At 35.5% G+C, this 15,934-nt stretch overlaps 1 protein-coding gene and 1 non-coding gene across 10 annotated transcripts in view; both read left to right on the forward strand.

Moving 5' to 3' along the window:
* The window catches only part of LOC5578520 (polypyrimidine tract-binding protein 2), a 1,002,030-nt gene that overhangs the window by 213,689 nt on the left and 772,407 nt on the right, over nucleotides 1-15,934 (forward strand). The window lies entirely within an intron of this gene.
* On the forward strand, nucleotides 2,162-2,233 carry Trnaq-cug. The gene has a single exon. It is a non-coding gene; the product is annotated as a tRNA-Gln (tRNA).

Below are 15,934 nucleotides of genomic sequence, written 5' to 3' on the forward strand. Positions count from 1 at the left end.
TCAGGATTCCGAAGAGAATCCTCTAAGTATTCCGAAGAGAATTCTCTCAGGATTCTAAATAGAATCCTCCCATTCTTCTGCTGATAATTCATTCAGGATTCTGGAAAAAAATCTCTTATTCTTCTGATGAGAATTTTCTCAGGATTATAATAAGAATCCTCTCTTCTGAGGAGAATTCTTTCAGGATTCAGCGAAGAATCCTCTCAGAATTCCGAGGAAAATCCTCTCACGATTCTAAGGAGAATCCTCTCAGGATTCTGAGGAGAATCATCTCAGGATTCCAAGGAGAATCTTCTCAGGAATCTAAGGAGGATCTCTTTAGGATTCTGAGGAGATTTTTTTTAGGATCCTCTTGAATTTTCTCCTTGCATTTTTCCAAGAGTTGTTTCTGGAATCACTCCGGAAACTCATCTAGGAATCACTCCGTAAGTTCCTCAGGAAGCTCCTCTAGGAATTCCCGCAGGAATACTCTCGGAAGTTCAAGTAGAAGCTCCTTTAAAAAAAAAATCTTCTGAGGATATCTTCTGAAGGTTCCTCCGCAAGTTCCAGTAAGAATTCCTCCGGAGTTCCACCTCTTGAAATTCCTCCTCAGTTTTTCCAGGAATAACCCCGAAAGATTTGCTAGGAGTTTCTCCGTAAGTATCGCTAGGAGTTTCTCCGGAAGTTTATGTAAGAGTTCTTCCAGAACGTCCGCTAGGAGTCCCTCCGAAAGATTCTCCTGGAATTCCTTTGTAAGCTTCTCTAGGATTTCCTCCAGCAGTTCCCCGAGTAGTTTCTCCGGAAGTTTTGCTTGGAGTGGCACCTGAAGTCCCGCAAGATTTCCCATGAGTTCCTACGAAAGCTAACCTAGAAATTCATCTAGGAAAGCTTAGGCATTATGACTAGTAGAAAAAACTTGGAAATTCTCATAGTCAAATCCACGGAATCGTTGCTCTGACTGTCTGGCATCGCTGCCCATCGTCCAAAACCATCCATCACCAGGTCAGCCGAACGGAGCCGGTCCTATCCAAAAGTGCACCGTTTTATTCTTAGAACTCGCCGGCAGTGCAGTGGAACCATGTGCAGCCGACCGGGGGCTGCGGTTCTCCGCTCGATTAGGCGCTCGAAAACGCTCCGAACCGATTCCGGCCCGGTTCGACCGGTTCAATCGGTTATGGGCGAAAAAAAAACTCCCCTTTGGCTCGGAATCAAACACGTCGTTTAGGAGATGACCCTCTTCCAGATGATTTACCCCCGATCAAAATGGGCATCGAACCAACTGATTCGCGATACAAAGTTGCATTTTTCGATTTCGATGGGCCGATGGCCTAATAAACGCGACACGACACGGATTGACAGCGTAACGACGATGATGACCGCACATACGGATAGGCCAGTGGAAAACCCTCTTCGGCCGTTTTGGAGAAAAGGTAGAATCGCAAAGGGTTAATTCGACAAAAGATGGGAAATCAACTTGAACCCCAGATTCTTATTTTCCTTACAAAAAAGTATTCAAATCGCAATAACTTTTTTGTTTCTTTATATTTTTACACAATTTTTTCACAAGTTCTCAAAAACCCCCTGGGTTTGCCCAGGGTAAGAATTTTGATTGAAAAAATGTCCCAATTTTCAAAATTCCAAAGATTGTTTTTACTTATCAATCAATACACAAAATTAGTGCTATTGGATTTTCAAATACTCAAAATTTTGTAACCTACTTTTTCTCTAAAACGACCGAAGAGGGTGATCCCCTGGCCTATGCCACCGTATGGTTGTTTACTTTTGGCTTTTCGTAATCGTTTCTCGCACTCTTTTCTCGCATCGGTGCCAACTCGTCAGCGTCTTCATCGGTCCCTGAAGCCGGGGATGTCGACGACGGCGACGACGACGTTAAGTAAATATGATGCGAACAGAATTGATAATTCAAGTGATAATTCAAACAAGGGTGCACTTTCGCACTTATCCCTCGGCTCGTCTGTCTGCTGTGGTGACAAACATATTTTAATGTCACGAATTTCGCGTGCTATAAACCAAGTGGTAAATGGCAATGATGAGATAATTTCCGTTCCGTCCATCGAAGCATAGCAAAAGCGCAGCTGACTGGTCCGAGAGACTCGACGGCGACCATGCGAAGAAACTAGAGAAACCGGTTCGGTGGATGGCAGCCCGGGACCTGCATGTGGGTTCCATGGTGTAATGGTTAGCACTTTGGACTCTGAATCCAACGATCCGAGTTCAAATCTCGGTGGAACCTGATGGCAAGTTTTTTTTTACTGGTTTGCGATGTGCATTGGAAAGTTGCAAAGGAGCTGAAATAATGAATTGTTAGAGATTTCATCTCAATTGTGAGAGGATATTTGATGAGCACAAAATTAAATATGGGTCATACCACAATATTCCTAATTATTGGACGCAGTGGGTAAAAGGCTCTACAGACAAGGAAAAAAAAAAGAAAAAAAAAGAGATTTCTTTAAGGACATTATAAAGAAAAGCCAGAAATGGCTTCCAAAATGGCACCTACCGCACTACCACCCACTCTCCTCCCCTCTTCCCCTACATTTGAACCGCGCAAGAATATGCAAGCATAAAATATGATTTTCAATCATTCTTACCTGCAAATTGAAGTGTTAAACTGCTACTGCCTGCCAACAATCAAAACACCTAGTCACTAGAACTATAAAATTCTTTCAATTAATTCAAAAAAGCATAATTCGTGCCTTTTTATCCATCTCGTTAAATTTTGCTTGTTCTTCCATCTTCTTCTTTCAACTTTGCGACACCACTTTGGTAACGTGATGCAGTGAAAAATTTCAACACTGCCCCAAAAAATCACAAATCGAAATGAAGATTATCACTGCACTCTTTAGTCATTAAACATTCCACCACCGTAGTAAAAATCTAGAAAATCTCAACGAAATCGCGTTGAACTGACTTTTAATTTTCACAACCAATTTCGTTTTTGCAAAATGAAAACATTTACGACGGCAACTGATGCCGTGTTGTTTTGAAGTAGTATTGGTGGCTTAGCGTTCAACGATGCCAAAATCTTTTCCAAATAATTGAGGTGTATTAATTGATATGCCCATATAATTTCGCTTCAAAGAGGCATTCTTATTCAATTAACATAATTAGTAACTGTTTAAGCTTCAAGACTATGAATTTAAATATGTTCATCGATCTGCAACGCATCTGTTAAGTACTTGAAAAGCAATCAAAATATTCAAAATGAAGTTTCCGCAGCACTGCCGTGTGAGCCACAGGAGTGGAAATTGCTTGCAATAAACATAATGTTCGAGTATTGCAATCAGTATGGGGGCAAAAATCACTGTTCAAATTTTCCAAACGATACCGTATACCAATGTTTGGCATAGCTCACAATGCTGCGTACTGTATGGCAGGTGGTAGAAGGTTTTTAAAATCAAGCGTACTATGATTTTCTAGTGGATTTCAAAAATCTTTCCTTGAAGTCGCATAGAATATACGATTTCGATCTGCTAGGTTAATTTGTCTAAACTCAAATCAAAACAAACTTTGACAACTAGTTTGTTACAGCTGTGTTTGTAACATGCATGGCATCTCACAAATATAATCGCTGTATGGAAAATTACTTTTTCACAAACACATGTGCGGAATTTTCCTGGCTTCCTTTTATAATGTCCTTAAGAATCGACCTAATTCAGATATGATTTCCGGCTTACTTTCTTTAAGATTCTTGCCAAAATTCAACAAATCGATATCATGAATGGATTTTCTACACAATTCTGTTAAGATTCTCAAATGAAGACTAATGAGAAAGTTCTTACCATAATCCTGAGAAGATTCTCATCAGCAATCTTGTGAACGAATCCTGAACGAAAAGACGATTCTGATAGAAAATGTTGAGAGAATTCCAAACAAGAATCCTGGTAGGAATCTGGAAGACAATTCTTTAGGAAAAAACAAGAAAAAAATTCTGAAATTGAAACCTGTAAAAAAATAGACAGAAATTCTAAGAATACCTCGAGAACTCTGAAAAAATAAATAAACGATAATTGAAAGGCTCAAATGCAAAGGGAGTTGAGTTCACTGAAAATTCCACTGTTTTCGAGCTTTTCAATCGTATTTCAGATGATTTTTGTGATCAGCAGAAAAAATAATAAAATTCATAGAAAATTGGCTTGTTTTTTTTGTTGATTCACAATATGTTTAAAATTCAAATTGAAAATACGAGCTTTTTTTCTAAAAGCAGGTTTTTGTTACTTACACCACTTTGCTGAAGCAAATTCTAACTCCCTCAATTAAAAGGATACTGAACCAAAGTTCTTAAAGAATTTTTGACGAGAATCCTGAGCTGAAGAGAGGATTATGAAATACTACACTAAAAAATACACACAAATAAGTACGAGTCATATGAATATAATCGGCCTATTTTGGACCAACACATAATTTGTGTAATTTTCAGCTGTGCAAAAATCTTTTTTTTTTTTTAAATTTTATGACACTCAAAGTTATTCAATATTTGTTGTATTTCAGAAATTGTAATACAGAGAAGAAAAATGCTATGCTAACTAGGAGAAATAAATACACAAATTAGTCTGATTAGTCGTAAGGACTGTTCATTTTATAAAGTGGACACCTTGTTTATGCTATATCTTTTTTATTTATTGATGAAATCGTAAACGGTTTTCTGTGTATCGTTCAACTATTATTCTACAATGTTATGAAAATACAGAAACTTACAAAATGCTTTCGGTTGAAGAACTAAATAGTTTTTGCAAAAACTCCTAAGAAAAACTGTTCGTCAAGTTTAAGCATTATTTTTCGCATGAAAAAAATCCTAAATTTAATGAACAAATTCTATGTTGGTATCCTTTACTATTCAACTTAAGGTAGAGCTTTTAAAAACAATAAACTGATGGAATAAGTTCCTGACGCTGAGTCACTTTAGTGATCTATTCCTTATGGTCAAATTTGCTGATACACAATATTTTTAGGACTGTTCATTTTATAAAGTGGACACCTTGTTTATGCTATATCTTTTTTATTTATTGATGAAATCGTAAACGGTTTTCTGTGTATCGTTCAACTATTATTCTACAATGTTATGAAAATACAGAAACTTACAAAATGCTTTCGGTTGAAGAACTAAATAGTTTTTGCAAAAACTCCTAAGAAAAACTGTTCGTCAAGTTTAAGCATTATTTTTCGCATGAAAAAAATCCTAAATTTAATGAACAAATTCTATGTTGGTATCCTTTACTATTCAACTTAAGGTAGAGCTTTTAAAAACAATAAACTGATGGAATAAGTTCCTGACGCTGAGTCACTTTAGTGATCTATTCCTTATGGTCAAATTTGCTGATACACAATATTTTTACTACCAGCAAAAAAGTAAAGTAATAAGCGTGTTCAAAACTGGTTTAGATTACTAAAGAAACTATATATGTATAAAAAAAGCAAAATCTTGAGTTTCAACCGCATTCTTGGGTACCAAATTTACTCTTTATGGTCGTTTTATTGAAAAATCCCATACTTTTTTAATTATATACGCATGTTTATCGATCTACAGCAAACTGTAAGCGTTTTTCTCAAAATATTTTGATAGGTAGTCTCAGAATAACACATTCTGAAAATAATACATGCAAAATATATTTGATTTAATTCAAGCAGTGTTCCCAATCTTGATGATTGTCATTGTGCTTTGAGTGGTCTTCTGAAAATAAATTATTTGTTTTTCTATTGTGCTTAAAATATGACGTGGGGACTAAATCAGCAACTCTATGAAGGCGTAAGTTATTTTTATTATAAATACTATATTATTACTTCCGTCTGGACGTACTTTAAACCTTAAAATTCTACTCATATCAGTTCCATTTAAATTTAAGATATGTTTCTTTAAAAAAAATGATAAAACATGATTTTATGATATCTGCAAAATTGCTTCTCCAAAAATAACTTGATATTTTTTAGCAAGCTTCTAATTGATGATGCTTTCTAAGTACAACCATTTTTTGAAAATAAAAAATATAAATTGTCGAATTTTCCTGCCGATTTTTAATAATCCTTGATTTTGACAACCTCCAAAAATCGACCGTTCTAAACGTTGTGCCTTATTAGTGTGAAATCATATTATTTTGGTAACTTTTTTATTACCACAGCATTGTACAATATTAGTCGAACGATGTACAGAAAACCGATTTCGATTTCATTGATAAATTAAAAAGATATTGCATGTCCAAAGTGTCCACTTTATAAAATGAACAGTCCTTACTCATTTCTGTGTAACTTATTTGTAGCGTGTGAATTTTGGGAGGCATCCTGAGAGGAATATAAACGAGAATTCTAAGAGAAATTTGGTGTTAAATGCAGAGACAATTATAAAACACATTTACAGGATTTTGCGCGACAATCTTAAAAGGATTCTGAATGAAAATGTAAAAAAAAAATTATTGAGAATCTTGATAAGATTCTGTACGAGTATTCTGAGAGCATTTTTCATAGAAAGCTTTCAGGAATCTATTTTGAATAGTTTTCAGAATATTCTAATAATTTTTGTTCATATTTTTGTCAATATTGTTCTTTCCCGAATTCTCTCGAAATTCTTATCAGATTCTCTCACAATTTGTCTCTGAACGTTCTCCGGATTCTTCACTAGTTGTCCAACAATTCTTGCGTAACTTTTCAAACGGACCTATGTAACATTGAGAGATTCTCTCCTCTCTCGCTCTCTTTGTATTGTAACAGTGCAATACTGAAGCCGTTGAAAAGTTTTTCATTATAGATCGAAATACAATATCCTTGGCTTGAAAATTATAAAATATATTGATACGATTTTGCGCGACAATCTCGAAAAAAATCGGAAATAAAATGTAGAAAAGATTGATTGAGAATCCTGATAAGATCCTGTACGAGTATTCTGAGAAAATTTTGAACACGAATGCTGGGGAGATTCAGAGAAGATTGTGGACATTAGAATTTTCTTCAGGATTCTGAAAATATTCTTCTCAGTATTTTTGTCAGAATCCTTTTAGGAAAGGGTTTGAACAAAAATATTGAGAGGATTGTGATAGATCATTCTGAGAAGATTCATCTGAACCGTGAGAGTTTACTCATTGAAATCATCTAAAAATTTTGAATGAGAATCTTTAAACGATTCTGAATAATCATCCGGAGAAAATTCTAAGCGAAAATGTAGGATTTTGAACGAGAATCCTGAGAGGTTTCTTTTAGAGAATTTTGAGAGGACTTTGAGAGGGAATACTGAGGACATTCAGAAAAGATTCTGAAATTGCATCTTGACAAGATTTAAACGAGAAACCTGACCGAGATTTGAATGAAAATGTTAAAAGGATTCTGAACGAGAATGTTGAGAAGTTTATGTAAAAGAATTCTGAGAATATTAATTATTAATTATTGAATTTTGAACGAAAGTCCTGGGAAGATTCCGAAATTCAATTCGAAGAGAAATTTGAACGAGAATTCTAAGAGGATTCTGAGCGAGAATCATGAAAAGATTCTAAACGATAATCCTGAAAGGATTCTGTACCAGAAAATTTAAAAGTTTTTGAACGAAAATAAAAAATGAATTCATTTAAAATTCTTACCGAAACCTAAAAAAATTTCTCACCAGAATCCTTGGAGGTTTCTGAACAAGTTGTAATAAACCATCTAACAATAATTCTGAGAGAATTGTGAACTAGAATCCTGAGAGTATTCTGAATAAGAATGCTGAGAGGATTATAAACATATTGAAAATTACTTCGCTTTCGATTTTGAAGAAAATGCCCAAACGTTTCTAAAAGGATTCTCATATTATCTTGATAGGATCCTAAAAAGGCTCCCTAATACATTCGCGCTCAGCATCAAAATAGCGTAACTGCAGTGATCGATTTATCTTTACCAATTTTTCCTTTGGTTAATTACTTGGCCAGGCGACTGTTTTGACTAATATTTTCAATTCAGTAGAAAGCAGTGATGGAAAGTGGCGAACATGTCTGCTGAACCGAAACAAACCAAAATGCTCGCGAGCATCAGAGTGCTGATTTACTCGCATCTGTCGTGCTCACGAGTAAACGAAGCTAAAGTGATTCGTGAGCGCGTTCAGAGCAGCTCAGAGTCAATTGCGCTATTGGGACAAAAGCATCACTCCTAGATTCCTGATTTTCAAAGGATTTTTGACGACGAACTGGTAGTTTACTATCAACTTGATAGATATGAAATTGATTTGCCTGTAAAAACCATGATAAATCACATCTTGTTCAGTTAATCGCGAGAAAATGTTCGCGAACTTTTCGGTTTTTCTTTTGGTATGTTCTCCCGAGTTCTACACTCGTGAGTCGCTTCGTGATGCGAACATTTCCACCACTGGTGACTGGACGATAGCTTCAACAACGAATGAGCAGAGCATGTAGTGCGAATTCCGATGAGAAGAACAACAGATTTTTAACGGGAATTTGAAAAAAAAAATAACGTGAAATTCAAAAACATTTAGAATCCTGATAGATTTCCTTTAGGATCCTGATAGATTTCTGAAATGTTTCTGAAGAAAGTTCGACTGAAAAGACTCTCAAAAGATTGAATCCTAAGAGATTTTTTTAAGATAATCTTACGAGATAATTGTCAAACAAATAATGATAGAATTCAGGAGTGAAAACTTTGAAGCATTCACATGAGAACCGTTGGAAGATATAGACAATTATTCGATACATATAGTTGATTCTTAAAATACTACACAAATACCATAATTTTGATTATCATCCTTTTCGACATCAGATTGTATTCCTATTTTATTCCAATCGCGAGAATAGCACCATCAATTCCGGTCATAAAAAACACCATCCTGTTGCTGTACTTGTTGTTTCTGTCACGAGCTTGAGAGAGGTCATTTCTGCAATTCTAAATTTGCTCCCATCTGATGGATGATAGGCCATCGCGTCGGGGTATCGCTTTCTCTTCCCCACCATCATTCGCTGCTGAAAGTGATGCTGGTGGTGGTGGTGTTTCCTAACGCGGCGCCTAATTTTATCCAATTGTCTTCATAAATGATGACATCTACGACCGCGAATGGATGGGTAATTTTAGAATGAACGCACGATACATAGTAGGTATAGAAATATGAGGCGAGATGGGGTGCTGCTCAGTTTCAAAGTGTCGCGATTTGGGTTATTTTTAATTTCGGCGATTGCGGCAGGTAGTACGAAAGATTAAGAACCCATTCAAATGGATTATGTGTATTAGGGAACCGTTAATAAACATTATTTTGCTAGAGAAACGTTGTTACGAGAAAAACTAAGAGGTTGATAACCGTTATCTACAAAATAAATTCAAAATTCTGTTCAGGATTCTTTTCAAAGTACTGTTTTTGATTCTTTACAAATATTTTAAGAAAAAAATCTTTCTCAGGATTCTATTTAGAATCCTTTTACTACTTGTCAGATTCCTCCTCAGCATCCTCTACAGAAGCCTTCTCATAATTCTCGTCTCTTTAGAATTCTTCTCAGGATGTCCCTCAAAATCCATCTCAAGTTCCTCTTCGGAATCCTTCTAATCTAAGGATTTTGAGTAGTGTTTGGTTCTTTGATTGCGTCGCTTGCTCTTGCGAGGTAAATTCAGTCTCTCGTAACCATGGTTGTCTAACTAACAGTCCTTCCCTTCTCCAATGGCCGCGAGGACGTGTCCGGCGCCGTTGGTGGCTTTTTTAATGTTTGGAATTCTCGCAATTGTACAGTGAAGATGGTAAGCAATTCCAAAGCTCCGTCTGTTCGTTCTTTGTACAATTTCTAATATTCTAGTCAATCACGGAGATGCAACTTCAAATTGTACGGTCATCAATGCTCATGTGCAGAATCCTACTAAAGATTTATATAAGAATCTTTCTGATGGTCTTCTCCTTCCAAAAAAATGTATACGTCATATGAATAATTATTAACACTTGATCCATTAACACTCTCGGACTGTTGAGTATAAAAGTCGTTACCAATCCCAATAAAATCTATCAGGTTGGTAGCACCAACACAGTTTCAGTGCTTCGCACATCTCTTCAAGCACTTCCCTGTTTAGAGACCATCAATTGTTTTTTTTTTGTTATTTAACCTTTGTTTTCTGCGTACCAACTCATTGGCAGTAGTTTTGTGAAGCGTGAATTGTAGCTATCCTCCCACATATGTATAGTACAGTGTATGGTTAGGTGTTAGATGAGCTTCCAAAAATTCGCGCGCCTGTTACCGGAGGAATTAACAGCGATGACGACGAGCAGCTCCGAAGGCGGAGGTAATTAATCAAATTGGATTCGTCATTGCGTCACCGAAGCTTGGCTCGAAGCTCGCAGCAAGTGCGGTTGGCACAGGTGTGAGAAATTGTGTGGTAGGTGGGTGGAAGGAGTACGATATGTGATACGTTGAAATTTAGAGTTTCCTGATTGAATTCCGGAAGAATGCAAAGATATCCTGTGCTCACTTCTTCAATATTTTCTAGATTCAATCCTTTTTGGGCTCTTCTTAGGACTGACTTTGCTCAGAATCCTTTTTGAGTACTGTTCAACCTCCTATTTGGACTCTATTCAGAATATTCTTAGTATATTTTTCAGACTCTTCTCAGGATTTCACTCAGAGTCCTCTCTGAACTCTGTCCAGAATCCTTTTAGGATCATGTTCAAAATCCTCTCACTTAGGAATCTGTTCAGACTCCTCTTACGAGTCTGAATCCTCTTCGGACTCTGTTCTCTTATTACAACGCTGTTCAAAATTATCTTCGGACTCTGTGCAGAATGTTCTTAGGACTCTGTTCAGACTCTTTTTTGGACACAGTTCAAACTAATCTCAGGATACTGTTGAGACTCCGCTTAGGATTCAGCTCAGAATCCTTTTAGGACTCTGCACAGAATCTTCTTTGATTTTTGTTCAGAATCTTTTTTGAACTCTTCAAGACCCTGTCACAATAATTTTACACGGAGAAAACGGAAAACCTATATTTGAGAATTTTTAACTAATTTTTGAGTTGTTTTTCTCTCCCTATTTTATTTGCTGCTTCTATTGTTGTCAGAGAGCGAAGACCAAAAAAAAAAAAAATAACGAACCTTAGTGCGTTATTTCAAATTTGAGTAAGTGGCATAGTACTGGAAGTTGAGTTATTTGATCTGCCGGATGAGTGAAAATAACTTAGCCAGTAGGTATTTTTTCACATGGCTGCAAATGAAAACGACGTCTACCACATTAACTCAAAATTAGTTTAACGTAGGAACCCTCCGAATTCAGTGGAATGAACTTACTTTTGAGTACTTCATTTTCTCCCTGTGATACTGTTGACACTCTTATTAAAACTGCTCAGAATCCTTTTTAATCTTTGTTTAGAATATTCTTTAGACTCTGTCCAGCACCCTCTTTGGGCTCTGTTCAGAATAATTTTAGGATACTGTTCAAGCTCTTAAGTATGTTCCACACAGTGTAGGGATTGATCGGGATCTGACAACTTCCCAGACATGTGTTGAACACTAAAGAAATTTTGTAATAGTCAGTCAAACGTACTGAAAGCTGTAGGATTCAACTCAGTATCCTCTTAGGACTTCGTTGCAGAATTCTTTTTGGGCTCTGTTCAGAACCCTCTTAGGAGGTCTCTTTGCAGAGATTTAGTCTCTTTTTTATTGCAAGTCTCTAAGAAGTGTCTATTATTGTTGACGGAAGGTCTCTGAAATCCCCATTTCAAACAAAATTATCTCTAAAGTCTTCGGGAATTTTTGTTCAGATTCCTAGAAAAAAAAGCTTCCTGAATTATGTTAATCATATCTACAGATTTTTCCTGGGATACCTTCAGGTATTCCTCCAGAACAGGGGTTTTTAGACTCTTGAGCTCGCGGAGCATTTTTTTTTAAATAAATTGCTGCGTGGAGCATCTGCTTTATATTGCGATTACGTATTAAGTCCAAAAAGGTCAACCAGCGTAAATTATTATTTTGATAGAAATTGGATTCAAAAACAATTGATTTAAATCCGAAAATATGGGCTTTTTGGTTTAAAAGCTGCCAATGAAGCAGGCTTAAATCAAGACAATTCGACATTCAAAGATAATTATATATGGTTTTCACCGTTTTTTTTTGAAAAATGGTGGTTACAAACGACATAATTGCAGTCGTTTAAAAATTTACTGACTTATGTTTTTAGTTAGGAAATCTGAGCCATATTTTCGGAGCGAGATATTTGTGCTCTTGGAAACTTAAGGTGTGATTTGTTTTTTTTTTTCACAAAATATGCATGACTTCAAACCGTAGCAATAGTGTTTGCAGTCATTACATGCAGCATTGCAAGTCATTACCGAGTATGTACTATGTCAAAATTGCGAGTCTCATTTACTGACGAGGACATTATTTCAATAAAATGTCACTAAAAAGCAACTTTTTTAATGAAATATTTCTCAATTCTCTTCTTTGATCAAAATAGTTTCTAAAATCACTCTTTCCTTTTTCTCATTGCACTGAATATTTGTGCAAATATTTTCTTGAAAGACCTTCAGTGACTCTTACAGGATGAATTAACAAGTTTTTCAAGAATTTCGCCTCAGATTCCTCGAGGAAAAGCTACTGAAATTATTCTTGTGTTTTCTCCAGGTATTTCAAATATTCCTCATAAAATTTATCTAGAGGTTCTTAACCAATTCTCTCTGAACTTCGTCCAGTAATATTTGAAAAGATGCATAAAGTAATTTCTCCAGAACTTGCACCAGGAAGTGCAATGCAGTTGCCTCGATAATATCTACAGGGATCACTCTGAAAATTCAACCATAGATTATTTAGAAATTTCTTCCAGGGACTTTTCCGCTTAGTTTTCACCATGAAAAATTTCACAACTTGATGCCACATTTTTTAGAAATTCGTTCATGCATTGTCCAGGAGTTCCTAAGTCAATTTTTGCAGCTCAGAATTATCCAGGGATAGATTCAGGAATTCTACATGGAACCCCGTTGGAAATTGCTAAATAAATTCGACAAACAATTCCCAACTAAGCTCCTCCTTAAATTTCTATGGAAATAAATCCAGCATTTCATCCAGATCTAACGCTTAGCTCCAGCGCAGTAATTCCAAGCATCACTTAACTAATACACCTTAGATTATTCCAAACTTTATTGCATCCGTAAAGACATTTTTCTAGTGATTCCACCACCAAGTCTCTCAGAAATACTTCTAAAGGCGTTTCAAATGATGTTTAGAGGAATTTGTTCACAATTTGCTCCATATTTGAGCACTTCAATGCTTCTATTGTATGTAATTTTCACATGGAAAGCTTTCCAAGAGCCTTTCTCAGGGTTTTCTGCAGATAGTTTTAGACCAGTTCTTCCACTGATTTACCCAGTTGTTACTATAGGAAAACTTCCGAAGACTCCTTCATATTTATACTCAGGAATTGCTCCAAAATTTTCCTGGAATCATCATATATATAAAATCCCAGAGTTGTCTGTCTGTCAGTAACGCTCTGAAATGTTTCACATGATATGTTGCACACAAAAAAAAACGGTACAACACTGCAACAGCGTTTTAAATTCCGGAACGCTACAACAGCATTTGAGCAGCATGCACAATGCGTATTTTTGGTATACCTTTCGGCGGCTTTGCAGTCTTTAGTGAAGTATATAACTTTACGTACTTTATATTCTTTATTCTCAAGAAAGTCAAAAAGTAATAACATAATTGAACTGGAAGATCCGAAAATGGAATATCAATATTATCTACCTTTGATAGATTGAATATAGTATGACGCTTCCTAATTCCTTTTAGTAGGGTAAGCTAGTCGTCATTATTTATATAAAATCCCAGTATTGTCTGTCTGTCTGTCAGAAACGCTTTGGAATGTTTCATTGAAATGTTTCATTCAACACTTAGCCATACATTTTAAAGCACTACAACAGTTCATCAAAATGATAGAACACTACAACAGTTATTCAGCACAATATTCTGAAATTTTTGGCAACATTCTTCTCGCTAATTCGTAGAATGTTCTGGAACTTTTGAAATGTTTTACAGCAGAACAAATTTGAGATTAGAACCCTACAACAGCAGTAAGGCAACATGCTTAATAAAGTATGATTAAAGCATAGATGCAGTCATTTGTGCCATACGTATGTCGATGTCGGGTAATGTTTCTGCGTTCTCATAGCAGTTTCACAATTTTGCCACAAATTGCCATTTTGCATTTGAACATATAAATTCAACCATTCCACGAAAAACCGATCTAGTGCGTCACCGAATTCCGTGAAAATTTTATATTTTGTTCCTTATCCGAAATAAGGATACAGGTGTTTTTGGATTTTATAATTAGGGTGACCAGAAAAATCGCGATATGGCAAAATTTTTATTTTTTCAAAGACTATGTTGCGAAGTTGTTGAAGGAAATATCATTTACAAAGCAAAAGTGTTAAGTTGAACATTCTACATAATGAAATATAAGTGTGGCAAGTGTGAATTGTTATGATTTATTATCAATAGCTATGATTTTTTTTAAAATAGAAAATCTAATGCGCTGAGACCTACAGTGTGTGCCGATAAAAAATACTGATTTTTTATTTGAAAAAAAATATCTCAAAAACTAAAAAACATACATTGCTGAAAATTTGACAGTGAACGTAAAATTTTCTGAACTTTCAATAAAAAATGAGAAAAGCAATAGAAATTTTGTAGTTGTTTTTGAAAAGTCAAAATTTTTACCTTTCATTTCGTCCAAGAAAATTCAAAATCGGTCAAGCGGTTCAAAAGTTATGATTTAAAAAAAATTAAAGTTTTAAAAAGTCCCCGTTTTTTTGGTCACCTTATTTCGGAAATGATCACCTTAATAAAAAAAAAAATCCGAAAACACGTGTATCCTTATTTTGGATAGGGAACAAAATAGCAAATTTTCACGGAATTCTATGACCCACTAGATCGAATGTCTCAAATTGTCAATCTCCGAAGGGCCATACATATTTTTTCGCTTCCAAATTCTTCCAGCAGAACGTGGCTAGCCACGTGGTATAAGGTAGTTCAACATTTTTTTTTTTGGGAAGTTTCTCCACACATTTCTCAAGGAATTTCATCCAAGAATTACCCCTGCGGTTCTTCAAAAAAATTCTTAAGTTTTGTCCCAAGTAAAAGTTCAATGGCTTCTTAATAAGTTCATTTGAGGTTTCACATCAGCTAAAACTACAGTTTTTTTTTTCCAGTGATTCCTCCGATCTTTCTTACGCAAATTGCTTCACGAATTTTGTCCGATTATTTTTAAGGAATTCATGCAGGATGTTTCCCGTAGATTTGACTTTTTTTATTTTATTAGCAATTCATCTTTGAAATCCTCCAAGATTTCCTCAAGAGTCCAGGAGTTCTTTTAGGGACTCTTGTACGAGTCCACCAAGTATTACTTTAGAATGTAATGAAGTTCCACCAGATGTTACTTTATGATTTCCATCTGAAAGCTCACAGATTCGTTTTTAAATTTCTCCAGCGGCTGTACTTGGCATTTTTCTAGAGACATCCCTTAAAAAAAACATATTTGAAGGCTTCCTCGTGGAATATTTCTCAAAGATTTTTTGAAATAATTCCTGAAGAAATCTTAGGGGATTATCTACCACCCCTCCCGATTAAGGTGGCCTCCCGAGGAATCGAAATATTTTGAAATACCTTACAATATTTTTTGTTTGGACATTTGGACATACGATTCTAACGTTAAAGTAAACTTTCCAATATTTGAGGTAATTTTTCTTCTTTACTTAATATCTGAATCTCACAGTATGGCTTAGTCAATTATTATCCTTCAATATATTACGAAGAAAATCGTGAATATGAATCCAAAATCTACTCAAGGAAGGTTTCACGAAATATTTTAATTATAAATGCGCTTAACGTTTTTTGCATGATCTTAAAAAATATGGCTAAGCCTGTGAAGCACCACTCGAAGCAAAGAGTTTATCTGGTTCGGATAAGTTGAAATTCACACAAAGTAAGTCTAAAAAAGGTCTGGTT

This window comes from Aedes aegypti, chromosome 1 (assembly GCF_002204515.2).
Source record: "Aedes aegypti strain LVP_AGWG chromosome 1, AaegL5.0 Primary Assembly, whole genome shotgun sequence".
Classification (NCBI taxonomy): Eukaryota; Metazoa; Arthropoda; class Insecta; order Diptera; family Culicidae; genus Aedes; species Aedes aegypti.